We start from the raw sequence: 16,682 nt of genomic DNA, 5'->3' as shown, positions 1-16,682 counted from the left end.
TTCTGCGCATGCTCAGATCACTGGGAATATGGTCGCCGTCAATTTTCCTAGCGTTGGTCCAGCGCTGTGGAGCAGCACATTGGGATCTGTAGAGAGGTACATATTAACTATGCATGTAGCTTGTGCAGTGTGGGCCCTCTGTACCCAGGGGCCCGTGTGCACCGCACACCTTGCACCCATTATAAAGACACCTATTACTGGCTGCTTTTCCAGCTTTAGTTGTAAGCTGAGTACACACTAGACAATGTTCAAATGATGCGATGGTTGTCCTGATTTCCCTTGAACTCCTGAGCAAACGATATAGTACGCGCACACTCTGCAATTTTTCAAACTACCAAACAATATATTGTTTGTTGTTAAGTCATGAACAATATATTGTTTGATTTTTAAACACCTAATGACCATCTTAAAGATTTCTGCAAAATCTAAATAACGGGCTGTACTCACTAAAGTGTATAAAAAGTAGGCGCCATTTTAGCTCATTGCAGTTCTGCTTTATGACTAATGAGGCTTGGTGTATACCTGCTGAATGCTATATGTTGCTTTACTTTACAAAATGTTTCTATACTTGCTTATAATGGATTATTATCACTATCAAATTAGGGCATCATACACTCTCGGCAGGGGCGTGACTAGTTATTTGAAGGCCCCACAGCAAGTATTTGTAAGGGCTTCTATGTACCACCCAATGGTGAAAAATGTATATAACACATGTAATTATGAAAAGGAAGATTTTTCCCCATTAGCTCTGGGTCCCATAACAGCTGCAACCCTTGCACCTATGGTTGTTACTCCAATACACTGGTATGGTGTTAGCTGATATGGAGAGGGCCCAGAAAGAGGGCCCAGAATAGGAGAAGAGTCATGAGGTCCTGTTGAACAAAGGAGTGGCTGCTGCAGTTTAACTTGCCACTGCTTATGTAGATACGGGAGAATAATCCTAACGATTTCTGCAATATCCTGCGCATGGATGATGCCACCTTCTAAGAGTTACTGCATCTTGTGACTCCTTACATCCGGAGGCAGAATACTCAGTTGCGGAGGGCCATCCCTGCTGATGAGAGGCTGGTTGCTACCCTGAGATTTCTGGCTACTAGCAAGTCCCTGGGTAACCTGAGGTTTGGCTCCCTTTTCTCCCCCTTCATCATTCAAAAGACCTGCAAGGTAAGAAATGTAAGAAACACCAGTCTGTTATTTCTTGTTGTTGAAAGAAACTGTTTTTTATTAAAAGTAATATAAAATTAGCACCATATTAAATAATTGCAAATATATAAATATTTGTCAATATGTTTCCAAGGTTTTTTTTTTATATAATTTTCATAATGTGTTTTTTTAAAGCGCAACCTACCAGAAACAGTATTATATAATGCAATTTAAATATATATATTTTTTTAATTTACATATTCCAACATTTTGGAAACACATTTTAAAGAATGAAAACTTTTGGGCCCATTTGTCAACAAGTTTTATCATATTCAATAATAGTTTTAAACTTGTTATCTATGATGCTCTAGCCAATCAAATCCTTTGTTTGATGAATTATATCTGGGAACTGATTGACTGAGGCAACATAAATCATACGCAATGAGTTTTAAGACTCGTTACGTATAATATAAGTTGTTGATAAATGGGTCCCCTTTTTCACAATTAACAAAACACAATAATTATAAATTGTAATAGTATGCCTCATCGTGTGATGGTGTTTGGGTTGGCTACTGCATCAGCGCTGAATAAATGATAAGTGAGAGGAGGATTTAACACTGATGGGGAGAGAGGCAGTATGGGACTACTGGTAACAGGCTGATCAGGTGTGTTGGTAATGTGTAATTGTGGCCTCATTAGGCCAATAACCCCATACCAAGAGGTAATACACTAGTTGCTTAAACTAAACCCTCTGGTCCTCAGATGAAAGGTGCACCCTACAGGCAATGTGCGATCCAAGTATGTCCCAATCATCAGGGGGCTTCTGAAGCACTTGCTGTAAACTGGCCTGCACTTCCTGTGACATCTGGTTGTTGTCACCTCTCTGTGACCCTATTTTTATCGCCTTTTTTTTTGGAGGCAGTGGTTGAGCAACACTGACCCCTTGGGTTGGTGACTGCTCAGGCTGGTTTCCGGGGTACAGGTCCACTGGGAGCTCTGGTATTGCAGTCTGTAAAATATTAAAGATATGGGGGCCCATTTATCAACAAGTTTTACCATACGCATATTTTATGATAATAGTGACCCAGCCAATAATCTCCTAACCGTCAGCTGTTTGAAAAATGTCAGTTGGGAGCTGTTTGGCTTGGGCATCATTTATCATACGCAATGAGTTTTAAAACTCATTGCATATGGTAAAACTTATTGATAAATGGGCCCCATGGTATTTATATGTATTTATTTTTTGTTTTAGTTCCCTACAACTGTGGAGGCATAGCAAAGTATTGCTGAAGAATTTGATAGCTGGTTAAACTTCCCAAACTGCAGGGGAGCCATACCTGTAGATGGAAAACATGTGTGGATAACCCCACCAGCCAACAACATATCATATTATTATAATTTCATGGAATTATTCAACATTGTTCTAATGGCTGTTGTCAATTCTAACTATGAATTCATATTTAAGTTGAAAACTTTCTACGAGGAGCTGGTGGCCAAAACTCTCTGCTGTGGAAACTAAGCACGGCCTCAATTTTGTCTTTATAGGTGATGAAAATGTCATGAAAATATCATGAAACCATAGGTGAGCTGCATATTTAACTACAGGCTTTCAAGAGCACAGCAAATTGTGGAAAATGCTTTTAGGATTTTAAGCAATCGCTTCAGGATCTTTCACACAGCCATCAATCTCCGTGCAGACAAGATCGATTGGGTCGTCACATGGCATGCTGTGTACTGCATATTTTTCTCTGGCGAAAAAAACACACCAGCAAAGACCAACGTACACAGTTTTGCTGGAAGAGCCAGAGAACACAGAGGACATTAATCGGTGGATTTCGGTGGCAGCAGGGTTTTGCACCAACAGCCTCTGCACATTCCAAGCAAGTACAGGAGGAATATCTGACAAACTTTTAACAGTGTAGGGGCAGTTCCATGGCAGGATGACTTTATTGAATAAAAGAATAACTGCCAAAATGTAGCCAAAGGTACTGGTGAACATTCTGCACGGTCTATGTGTTGTGATTCCACTTACCAAATAAATGTTGCAACTTTCTCCTTCATCTTTCTCTTCATCTTTTCCCAGCCCTGAACCAGAGAACTCATTGAAGGCCTCTGGGGGTCTTGATCAAGAGTAAATGTCATCAGGTTGTAGTACCACAGTTTGGTACATGTCTGTCATCTGCTACTGAGCACATGGACAACTTCACTTTTTTGTGCTCTTTGAGGAACACGGTTCACAAATGTTGTATCTTCTTGCGGACCCAGTCTGCATCCATAGGCTACTGTAATGTGGTTTACTTAATGCCATCAGCTCTTCATTGGCTGCAAGTTTCTTGACCTTATTGGCATAATCTTTTGACTTAATTCCTTTTCCCTGTTTTCCCTGTAGAGTTCAAGGAATGGTGTCCAAAATGGGCTGTTCTTCTCCATGGACATTGTTCAGTAATAATAAAAGACACAATAAACATTTTTTTAATTATTAATAACCAAAAACATTACACCACAACATAATGAATGATTATAGGAAATAAAAAAAATTAGATGTTTTATGTAAATAAAGTGGGGTATTTTAAATGGTGTACAGTAAGAATCTGAATTTATGGTAATTACTTAGTAGTATTGTGTTAAAATTAAAAATAATAAATCTGTATTTAATATTCTTTAAAATATGTTGTCCAGTATATCTAAGGCAAAATATTTGTTAAAATTATAGTATTTTTATGTGCAAAAATATATGAAAAATGTGTATTCAAAATTTCATTTACCGCTGATCTGTTGTCTATTGTTTTCTCTTCAAATGTGTCAGTATATTTACGCTTCCAACAAATCAAATAATGATGATTTGATTACTAGTGCATATATATGTTTCTATATATCTTATCATGAATAGTCTATTGCAGGTAGCCAGGTAAACCCCAATTGGTTACCTAATCTGAATACTGCTAAATATACTGTATACTGTAGATTTGTGATGTTCAGCCCTATTACAACTTCAGTATATGAATATTAACAGTTACATAGTAGCTTCCAATGGCTTTGTTTCAATGTTACAACCTGATACATCATAACTGGTACAATATCCACACATCTTCCCTATAATGATTCTTCAATAATGGGATATAGTGACAATATTTTATTTTGGAAGATGATGGTATTCTCCCTGTTAATATTTTTTCATTATTGCTGCTAGTTGTTTCAGTTTAAAGACACATTCATGTTCATTGTTTAGTGATAATTTTCATTTCTGTGTATCAGGTAGCACTAGTATTTCAGTCATTGCAGCTGTGACTATGTCCCCAATTGTATCAGAGATTGCTGTATAGTACTCTTATGATCTGTGTGGGCCGCAATAAGTTTTGCTACGTCACAGATTGTACTCTTGCTGAAATTCATTTGTAACATCCAATTGTTTGATCTCTTTCCTTCCTATGTTGTTTGAAATGACTATTATTAATAGTCATTTCAAACAACATACAGTATGAAGGAAAGAAATCAAACAATTGGGTGTTACAAATGCAGAAACTGCAAGGCATGTAAATATATTGAACAAAGAAGGGAGATAACAGACCAATATGGTAAAAAGATGGTAATTAAAGATTACATTAACTGCAAAACACTAGGAGTGATCTACTGTATTCACTGTCCATGTGGACTTAAATATATCGGAATGACAAGCAGACAGCTCAAGCAGAGAATTTTAGAACATGCCAGAAACATCTCAAATGCAAGAACAGATCAACAAATGTTTAAAACTATTACCAGTGTAGCGAAACACATCCTGAGGAAACACAATGGAAATCCAGACCAAATGAAAGCCTATGGATTGGAAAGAGTTCGGAAGGGAATCAGAGGAGGAGATTTGAATAAGGAATTATTAAAGAGAGAAGCGAGGATGATATTCATAATGAATAGTGTAGATCCCTACGGTATGAATGAAAATAATTACTATACCCAATTCCTATAACTTCATATGGATACCATGAAATTGTCTTCGAAATAAGATTGTATGGATAATTTAGTTATGTGTTTTATAGCTCAATAATAATAGGTGAACCAATCAACTTTAATAATAATGTGTAGAAATAAAAATATTTTGAACTATTGGTTATGTTTTTTGTATATATAAATGTGTAATATTTTTAGATATGTGATTATATAATAGAGGTTATCAATTAATTTGGGAATATGTGAGATTATAATAGGTGGAATATTAGTCATACACATACACATATAGTTGTTCATAATAATTAAGTAGTATATGGGACTACACTGGGGGTTTAGTAGGATTAGTTAATATAACTGGAGACACGTTAAAAACAAGATTTTTATTATTACTATTATTAATACCACTAATCACTATTTTTAACGTAATCAATATGTCAAGAGATAGACACAATATATGTGTATTCTGTTTTCACATTTTATATATATATATTTTTTTACTTTTCTCTTTTCTTTTCCTGTTTTCTGTAAATATAATTATGCTTTTCACTTATATACAATAATATTATTTGTCACACACTATGCACATTCATGTAATTTATATTAGCTATATTTACCTTATATAGTTGTCACTTTATAATTGTGATAAAAACTGTAAGATTATATGATAATAATATCATATAATACACTAATAATAGATTATTTTATATTATAATAGATAATTGTGTCAATTCTGATCTAGGGGTAACTACCAATATAATAGTAGAGTGTATGAATGAATTTAGTTAGTGTTATAAATAACTTGTTGATCACGCTATATATATATATATATATATATATATATATATATATATATATATAAAATTATAGTATGGTAATTGTGCAAACCTATCACAACTCTCCTCTATACAATATTCACATATAACATATATCACAACCACACTCCCTAAAATAATAGGTGTCTGCTAATTGAACTGATATAGGGCAATGGGTTAATTACCCTCAAAAATGTGTGTGTAGGTGTGGTTATATCAAGCACCTGGTGTGTTGTGTAACAATTATTATAGTGAAGTGACTAAAGCATAAACTTATATATTAATATTTGTGTGTATACGTGTACAATATAAAGTGCTCTTTTATACCAGTAACATTTAAAAAATATTTATTATGACAAAACATATAATTTTGAACAGTGAATTTATAAACAGAAATGGCAGCAAAGACTGTGTTTTTTTTAAAAAGGGTATTGCTAAAAATTGACAAGTGCTGTACAAACATATGTAATAAATAACTGGGTAATAGATACAATAAATACCTCAAATTACATAATTAAAATTCAGATATAAAACAGAAAAAAAATCATAACAATATGATAAAAAGTGGAATTTGTTTCTAAAAGTAATGCTTATCTGAATTGATGATAAAAAGATTTCAAAGTCAGTCAGGCAAGAAAAGGCAGCTTCCCAATGCGTTTCATCCTTCTGGGACTTTATCAAGGTGTACTGCTATCAGAGAAATGCTCCTACTTATACCCCCATAAATCAGGACTGATTAGATTAGTGTTCTGTTGATGACATCACATCCGGTTTGTGCTACTTATACAAATGGTGTTTTATAGGTGTTAAAAACCATTTGAATCAGTTGCTAATTAAACTAATTGTTCATATAGCACCAAACATCCTTCTTTACACAAGTTATTTTAACTTGAGTGCTATTTGCACATTAACAAAACCTCGGGACCCACTTCCAGTTCTACGCATCACTTCCACCCATACATCGGTCGCGTCTGCCCGGCTCCAAGTTCAGCTGTGAGAGTGCGCGCCTCTGTCTCCTAGTCACCTCTCCTTGTTACTTCCGCCCGGCTTCTGCTAGGTCTCCATCAAACTTTGCGCATGCGTTATGCCCCTCATGCAGAAATCCTCAGTCTCTGTGGTCTTTTTCAGGTCGCCATCTTGCTGAAGTCCAATCAGATCTTACAGTTCTATGACGTTTTTGTAAACAACAAGCAGACATTGTTCTTTTCCTCTTTTCCCGATATTAACTATCAGGTGTTGTTAATTCTTTGATTTGTGTCACTATATTACAAAGAAAACAAGTAATTTTTTACTTTTTTCCAACATAAATGTATTAAGCGCATACCTAGAATTAAAAATATCTGGACTAGTTATCATATATATATATATATATATATATATATATATATATATATATATATATAGGATAAAGGAGATGTGTATTTAATGTCCATCATTATTCCATTACAAAATAATTATTAATTGCTGACTAGCATACATATATGGGCATGGACAACTAATTTAAAAGAGAACAATATATATATACATATATATATATATATATATATATATATATATATACATACCTATACACATACATACTCATACACATACATAAAAACAAAACATTTTTCTAAAAAATTTGGAAAACTATCATTTTCCAAAATCATTGATGTTCGCACAGTTCTTTCAAAAGGAGAAAAACAGAAATACATGAAGAAGAGTAATATTTTCCAACATCATCAAATCTTCACATATTCTTCCAAGTGATGTTAATGTAATCCATAATTCAAAAACTGGATATATCCTGAAAAAATATATGAAATGTCGACTCTCCACGTAGGTTTATATTATTGGTAATATGCCTCTTAGGTAGCCAGTATAAGTCCTTTACTCATGCACCCTTAAGCTTATGTGCAATAATATCTACAGCACCCGATAAACCCTGGAGGTCCCCCATCCAAGTACCATAATGGTCTGGCTGTAGGTATCAATTTAGCAGTTATGCCATGTAACTCAACCATTACAGGAATGGTGCTATTTCGTAACCTTCATTAAAACCATATGGAGCCAAAGTATTAAGTTCAGAAATCCAGAACATCTCTCTTCTTGAAAGTTTATTTCCTAAGTCGCCTCCCCTCTCGCCAAGAGTGACATGTTCAATTGCCTTGAAAGATAAATGTTCTGGAATGGATCCCTGATGTGAGATAAAATGTTTGGATACAGCATGACCTTCAACTTTGTTTTTAATATTTCGAATATGCTCTTGGATTCTAATTTTGAGGGGTCTCTTCATTTTTCCAACATATTTAGTGTCACAATTGCATTCCAGTAAGTATATAACAGATGTTGAGTTGCAATTAATATAGTTTTTTATTTTAAATTCTTTAGTATTGTTATAGTTGAAGAAGACTTTCCTTTGTGGATGTAAATACTTGCATATAATACATTGGCCGCATTAATACCTGCCCAGGCATCTTGGTAATATTTGATTTTGTTTTGGGTTCATGTCTTTGATCATGCTGGGTGCTATAGAGTCCTTAATGTTCCTTCTCTTTTTAAAGAAAATCTCTGGTTTGGTGGGTAGTACCTCTTTCAATATTAGGTCCATCAGGAGCAGATGCCAGTGTTCATGTAGTTTTCTGGATCTCCTCTTTCTCATGTCCATTATATTGCGTAATAAATAGTACTGTAACCTTATTTTCACTGTCCTTATTCTTATATTTCAATAACTCTCTTCTATCAACGTGTCTTGTTTTATTTTCTGCCTTTAATAGAAGTTCACTGGGATATTCTTTCTCTGTGTTTAATTAGCAACTGATTGAAATTGTTTTTAAAACCTATAAGACACCATTTGTATAAGTAACACAAACCGGAAGTGATGTCATCAACAGAACACTAATCTAATCAGTCCTGATTTATGGGGGTATAAGTAGGAGCATTTCTCTGATAGAAGTACCCCTTGATAAAGTCCCAGAAGGACGAAACGTGTTGGAAAGCTGCCTTTTCTTGCCTGACTGGCTTTGAAATCTTTTTATCATAAATTCAGATAAGCATTACTTTTAGAAAAAAATTCTCCTTTTTATCATATTTTTATGAATTTTTTTCTCTGTGTTTTATATCTGAATTTTATTTATGTAACTTGAGGTATTTATTGTATCTATTACCCAGTTATTTATTGCATATGTTTGCACAGCACTTGGCACTTTATAGCAATAAGCTTTTTTAAAAAAAAACAGTTTTTGCTGCCATTTCTGTGTATAAATTCACTGTTAAAAATGATATGTTTTGTCGTAATAAATATTTTTTAAATGTCACTGGTATAAAAGAGCACTTCATATTGTACACGTATACACACAAATATTAAAATATAAGTTTTTATTTTAGTCACTTCACTATAATAATTGTTACACAACACACCGGGTGCTTGATATAACCACACCTACACACACATTTTTGAGGGTAATTAACCCATTGCCCTATATCGGTTCAATTAGCAGACACCTATTATTTTAGGGAGTGTGGTTGTGATATATACGTTATATGTGAATATTGCACAGAGGAAAGTTGTGATAGGTTGACGTAATTACCATACTATAATTTCACATTATTGGTATTCTTGGTTTGTGCGGCCGCCTATAAGTACCCCTCATTGTACATCAGTATGTTTAGAATCAATGATGGGACCACTAAAAGGAGTGATCTTTGTCAATGGATTTTCAATGAAAATAACACTATAACAAATAGTACAGTGTTTACAGAGAACCTAGACAATATGTTCTGGGATATTGAAAAATTAATGATAAAAGAAATTAAGGCATGGTGGGACATTAAGGGATTAGAACATTATATTTCTGTGGATAGGATTCCAAGAGGCCTAAGGCTTATAAAGACCCCCATTTTTGGATTGGATAAACCTGAGTTTATTAAAGAGTGGGATAAGATCCTACATAAATGTTCCCTTGACCTTATGAAATTAATTATATGCGAGAAAAATGAAATACTGACTGAATTGGAGAAAGATATTGCAAATAAGGAAACACAGATGGAAGATCAAAAAGATAAAGAAGAGTATAAAGAGAATGAGAAAGTGCTTATCAAAAAATTGGAAAAAACAGAGGAACTAGTCATTAAAGGTAAAGAAAAGAAATTCATCAGAGACAACCAGATTATGAACTGAATAAAATTAAACATTGGAGTAGATCTGGTGCAATCAACCATGATCGCCATCAAGTACTGCATTCATACAATTGGAAACAGACTTCAAGACGAAAATTTTATAACAATAAAGGATATGATGACATCCAAGAATCCCCAAGACCGAACATGATTCAGACTAATAATAGATTGTCAACACTACAGCGTCTAGACTCTAACAGCGATACAGACCATTTTTTATCACCAGGACCAGATCCACAACGAATAAGGAGACCACCACTAAGAGAAACCACCAGACTAGCTTCGCCTATGAAAAGTAGAAAAAGAGAAGAAGAGGAACACTGGGTGGTAGGAGGAAAAAGCCTAAAAAGGAGATACCTCTTATAGACTCATAGAAAAAAGGAATATACATTCTTTCAAACCACACCTTGACCAATCCTGAAATAAATCTACTTAGCAAAGGACTGAAATATGCACCTACTACCAATATGAATAAGTTTGATGTTTTTATTGATTTGAATAATTTCGTGAGGAATTTGATGTTGAAGAGACATTTTTTAAGAAAAGAACAAGCACCCATAAAGAATTATGAGAGCATATCGAAATCGGGTTTGAAGGGGAAATCAACCTATTACCCGCTAGAGTCAAAAGGTAGCCACATAGATATCTTTTATGAAAAAGTTAAGAAGGATTTATGTGAAACAGATGTGAAACCTCTACGAAAGCAGAATCTAAGGAATGACGAGAAAAAGGCATTGAAAAGATTACAAAAGAACTATAATATTATCATAAAACAAGCTGATAAAGGGGGGTTGGTCATAATGGACAGACCATTAAACTTAAAAGAAGCTGAAAGATTAACAAAACCGCAGGACCCACTTCCGGGTCTACATGTCACTTCCGCCCATAAATCGGTCGCATCTGCCCAGCTCCAAGTTCAGCTGTGCATGTGCGCGCCTCCATCTGCTAGCGACCTCTCCTTGTTACTTCAGCCCGGCTACTGCTAGGTCTCCATCAAACTTTGTGCATGCGTTATGCCCCTCATGCAGGAATCCTCAGTCTCTGTGGTCTTTTTCAGGTCGCCATCTTGCTGAAGTCCAGTCAGATCTTTCAGCTCTATGACGTTTTTGTAGACAACAAGCAGACATTGTTCTTTTCCTCTTTTCCCGATATTAACTATCAGGTGTTGTTAATTCTATGATTTGTGTCACTATATTACAAAGAAAACAAGTTATTTTTTACTTTTTTCCAACATAAATGTATTAAACGCATACCTAGAATTAAAAATATCCGGACTTGTTATAATATATATATATATATATATATATATATGATAAAAAAATACACAAAAGCTTGACGAATCCGCCTGGTAGACCAATAGTGGCAGGTATAGATTCACTGACTTCACATTTATCTGGGTATGTGGATATTTTCTTGCAGAAATATGTTATTAAATTGGACTCATACCTTAAGGATACTGTGAAAGTTCTACAATGCATACAAGGAATGAAATGGCAGGAATCGTATAACTGGGTTACGATAGATGTACAAGCCTGGTACACTTGCATTGAACACGAGAAAGGAGTCAATGCGTGGAGAGAAATGTTAGAGAAGGATGAGTCCATTAGTGCCACATATAAAAATTTTTATATGATCTTATGTATTTTATTATGAATCACAATTATTTCAAATTTTTAAATTGCACTAAGGACGAGGATTGTGATGAATAAGTACAGATTTTCAAAGAGAGATTCACAAAGAAAGAATATCCCAGTGAACTTCGATTAAAGGCAGAAAATTAAACAAGACACCTTGATAGAAGAGAGTTATTGAAGTATAAGGATATGGACAGTGAAAATAAGGTTACAGTACCATTTATTACGAAATATAATGGACATGAGAAAGAGATCTGGAAACATCTACATGAACACTGGCATCTGCTCCTGATGGACCCAATATTGAAAGAGGTACTACCCCCCAAACCGAAGATTTTCTTTAAAAAGGGAAGAAACATTAAGGACTCTATAGCACCCAGCATGATCAAAGACATGAACCCAAAACAAAATCAAATATTACCAAGATGCCTGGGCAGCTATAAATGTGGCCGATGTATTATATGCAAGTATTTACATCCACAAAGGAAAGTCTTCTTTAACTATAACAATACTAAAGAATTTAAAATAAAAAAACTATATGAATTGCAACTCAACATCTGACTGAAATGCAAGTGTGGCACTAAATATGTTGGAAAAATGAAGAGACCCCTCAAAATTAGAATCCAAGAGCATATTCGAAATATTAAAAACAAAGTTGAAGGTCATGCTGTATCCAAACATTTTATCTCACATCATGGATCCAATCTGGAACATTTATCTTTTAAGGCAATTCAACATGTCACTCTTGGCGAGAGGGGAGGCGACTTAGGAAATAAACTTTCAAGAAGAGAGCTGTTCTGGATTTTTGAACTTAATACTTTGGCTCCATATGGTTTTAATGAAGGTTACGAAATAGCACCATTATTGTAATGGTTGAGTTACATGGCATAACTGCTAAATTGATACCTACAGCCAGACCATTATGGTAATGCCCAATCTCGTCTGATCTTGGAAGCTAAGTATAATTGGGCCTGGTTAGTAATTGGATGGGGGACCTCCATTGAATACCGGGTGCTGTAGATATTATTGCACATATGCTTAAGGGCGCATGAGTAAAGGAATTATACTGGCTACCTAAGAGGCATATTACCAATAATATAAACCTACGTGGAGAGTCGCCATTTCATATATTTTTTCAGGATATATCCAGTTTTTGAATTATGGATTACATTAACATCACTTGGAAGAATATTTGAAGATTTGATGATGTTGGAAAATATTACTCTTCTTCGTGTATTTCTGTTTTTCTCCTTTTGAAAGAACTGTGCGATCATCTATGTTTTTGGAAAATGATAGTTTTCCTAATTTTTTAGAAAAATCTATTGTTTTTATGTATGTGTATGAGTATATATGTGTATAGGTATGCACATGTGTGTGTGTATATATATATATATATATATATATATATATACAGTCAGGTGCATAAATATTGGGACATTGACAGAATTTTCATATTTTGGCCTCTATTCACCACCACAATGGCTTTGAAATGAAACCAACAAGATGTGCTTTAACTGCAGACTTTCAGATTTAATTTGAGGGTAATTACATCCAAATCAGGTGAACGATGTAGGAATTACGATTTCTATATGTGCCTCCCACTTTTTAAAAGAGGAAAAGAACAATGTCTAATGTCTATGGGTATAAGTTGGAGCATTTCTCTGATATCAGTACACCTTGATAAAGTCCCAGAAGGACGAAAAGCGTTTGGAAGCTGCCTTTTCTTGCCTGACTGACTTTGAAATCTTTTTATCATCAATTCAGATAAGCATTACTTTTAGAAAAAAATCTCCTTTTTATCATATTATTATGATTTTTTTTTCTCTGTGTTTTATATCTGAATTTTATTTATGTAACTTGAGGTATTTATTGTATCTATTACCCAGTTATTTGTTGCATATGTTTACACAGCACTTGGCACTTTATAGCAATACGCGAGTTTTTGCTGCCATTTCTGTGTATAAATTCACTGTTCAAAATGATATGTTTTGTCATAATAAATATTTTTTAAATGTCACTGGTATAAAAGAGCACTTTATATTGTACACGTATACACACAAATATTAATATATAAGTTTTTGTTTTAGTCACTTCACTATAATAATTGTTACATAACACACCAGGTGCTTGATATAACCACACCAACACATACACACACACACACACACACACACACACACACACACACACACATATATATATATATATATATATATATATATTTAGGATGTATTTTATATTAATATTATTTATGGGTTAATTATTTTACAGTATGATTTAAAAGTATTTAATAGTGGGAGAAATATATGTAGAATTTTGTACTACAGGTTGAGTCTCCCATATCCAAATATTCCGAAGTACAGAATTATTTTGGCATAACTGAGATACTGAAGCCTTTGATTTTTGATGGTTTAATGTAGACAAACTTTGTCTAAGGAACAAATTATTAAAAATATTATATAAAATTACCTTCAGGCTTTTTGTGTAGGGTGTATATGAAACATAAATACATTTCATGTATGTACACAAACCTTGCTTGAGCCACAAAATTATTGAAAATATTGTATAAAATTACCTGCAGGCTGTGTGTATAAGGTGTATATAACACATAAATGCATTCTGTGTGTATATTTGGGTCCCATTCCGAAGATATCTCATTATGATATGCAAATATTCCAAAATACGAAGTATTCCATTATCCAAAATACCACTGGTCCCTAGCATTTTGGATATGGGAGACTCAACCTGTATTATGTTATATATTTTTTTTTATTATTATTTACAATAAATTATTATAAATATAATTTTATTAGGAATACTAAAATTATTATTATTATTATTTATTGGTTTTTAAATATTTATATTTATATATTGGGATAGTCTTAGTAAAGATATATATTATGTAATAGAAATTGTAGATTATTATTAGTATTAGTATTAAAATAATAATCACCATGTATGTTTTGCTATAATATAATTGGGATTAGTGATTATCAATTGGTATAAGATAGAGGGGAATACCATATATGGAAAGAGAACCAAATCGTACTGGGATCTAAACTAACCAATCAAAATCCGGGTGGCAAAATGAGTTTGAATGGACCTATGGAAAAGGGGGGATAAAAGACCACGGCTAGTTACATTTGAGTTGATAGCCTTGATAAAGCTGCAGGCGAAACGCGCATTGGCGTTTCTTAACAGTACCGCTGATCATGACCATATATGTCTGAAAGTGTAAACGGATTATGCATATAAGAATACACGGAAGTTGATATTGATAGCAGAAGCGGCTTAGCTTACATGTGAAGCCGTGCTCAGCAGCATCAATACAGAGACTGACAACACAGCTCTCCATGCTGAGAACACCGCTTGCTAGTGTGTACAGACACAAACAGCATTATCAGAGGGGAAAGCGTGAATAAGACAACGGTATTACTAGTTGTCTTATGAATGAATTTCAGCAAGAGTACAATCTGTGACATAGCAAACTTATTGTAGTCCACACAGATCATAAGAGTACTATACAGCAATCTATGACTCAATTGGGGACATAGTCACAGCTGCAATGACTGAAATACTAGTGCTACCTGATACGCAGAAATGAAAGTTATCACTAAACAATGAACATGAATGTGTCTTTAAATTGAAACAACTAGCATCAATAATGAAAAATATTAACAGGGAAAATACCATCATCTTCCAAAATAAAATATTGTCACTATATCCCACTATTGAAGAATCATTATAGGGAAGACGTGTGGATATTGTACCAGTTACAATGTATCAGGTTGTAACATTGAAACAAACCCATTGGAAGCTACTATGTAACTGTTAATATTCATATACTGAAATTGTAATAGGGCTGAACATCACAGATCTATATTGTATATTTAGCAGTATTCAGATTAGGTAACCAATTGGGGTTTACCTGGCTATCTGCAATAGACTATTCATGATAAGATATATAGAAACAGATATATGCACTAGTAATCAAATCATCATTATTTGATTTGTTGGAAGCGTAAATATACTGACACATTTGAAGAGAAAACAATAGACAACAGATCAACGGTAAATTAAATGTTCTTTTTAATACACATTTTTCATAACTTTTTGCTCATAAAAATACTATTGTTTTAACAAATAATTTGCCTTAGATATCCTAGATGACATATTTTAAAGAATATTAAATAAAGATTTTGTAATTTTTAACAATACTACTAAGTAATTACCATAAATTGGGATTCTTACTCTGTACCATTTACAATACCCAATTGTCTTCTCTTTTTTGTGTAAAGTATTAGCTATAGGGGTAGAGGTAGCACCTCTTGTGAGATTTTCCTGCAGGACTAGATTATCACTGTCCAATAACAGATATATCTAATTATAGGAATAGAGGACATTGATAATTATATTTACATTGAGATAGAATCCCACAGGATAAAAATATAATATAAGACTGGTGCAGGATTAATCTAGTCCTATGAAGCTTTATGTAAATACATGTGTTTTAAATTTAAAATTTATGTTTTTATGTCAGAATAGGTTAAAAAAAGATTTTCTTGTTATTAAAAAATGTTTTATTGTCTATATTTTAAAAAGGTTTTCATGTTCATAAAGAATGTTTTAAGGTTTAATTGAATGTTTAATTTTAATGTATACATCATTAGTTTTATAGAACATTACCACATAAATTGTACACCTTTACTATTAAGTTAAAAAAAATGTGTAGAAATAGTGTATTTGTCAAGATGCAGACTGGGATCGGCCTTTACTCACTGCTGAACTGGTGTCTTTAGGCTCTGAGGTGTTCAGGTGCCAGTTGCAGTGATGAGTTATGGCTGAGTATTCTCCCCCGGGCTAGGGCTTCCATGCATGCTTCCTGGTTCCTGTGGTAGCAGGCATGGGTGCAACCATGTTAGTTAATCTCACCTGATCAGTCTCCTCCAGTGGCAGTCCTGCGGTCTGTCAGCTGATCTCATGATCCAAT

The 16,682-nt window shown here is 33.8% G+C and overlaps 1 protein-coding gene and 1 pseudogene across 2 annotated transcripts in view; both read left to right on the top strand.

Annotated features, from left to right (window-relative positions):
- ADCY1 (adenylate cyclase 1) overlaps positions 1–16,682 on the top strand; it is a 480,535-nt gene that overhangs the window by 237,158 nt on the left and 226,695 nt on the right. The gene's annotated exons all lie outside the window — the stretch shown is intronic.
- Positions 12,597–12,715, top strand: LOC148507739 (5S ribosomal RNA; annotated as a pseudogene).

The sequence above is a fragment of the Taudactylus pleione genome, unplaced genomic scaffold (assembly GCF_031769625.1).
Source record: "Taudactylus pleione unplaced genomic scaffold, aTauple2 ptg000386l, whole genome shotgun sequence".
Taxonomy (NCBI): domain Eukaryota; kingdom Metazoa; phylum Chordata; class Amphibia; order Anura; family Myobatrachidae; genus Taudactylus; species Taudactylus pleione.
This window is presented reverse-complemented; position numbering and strand designations above follow the sequence as displayed.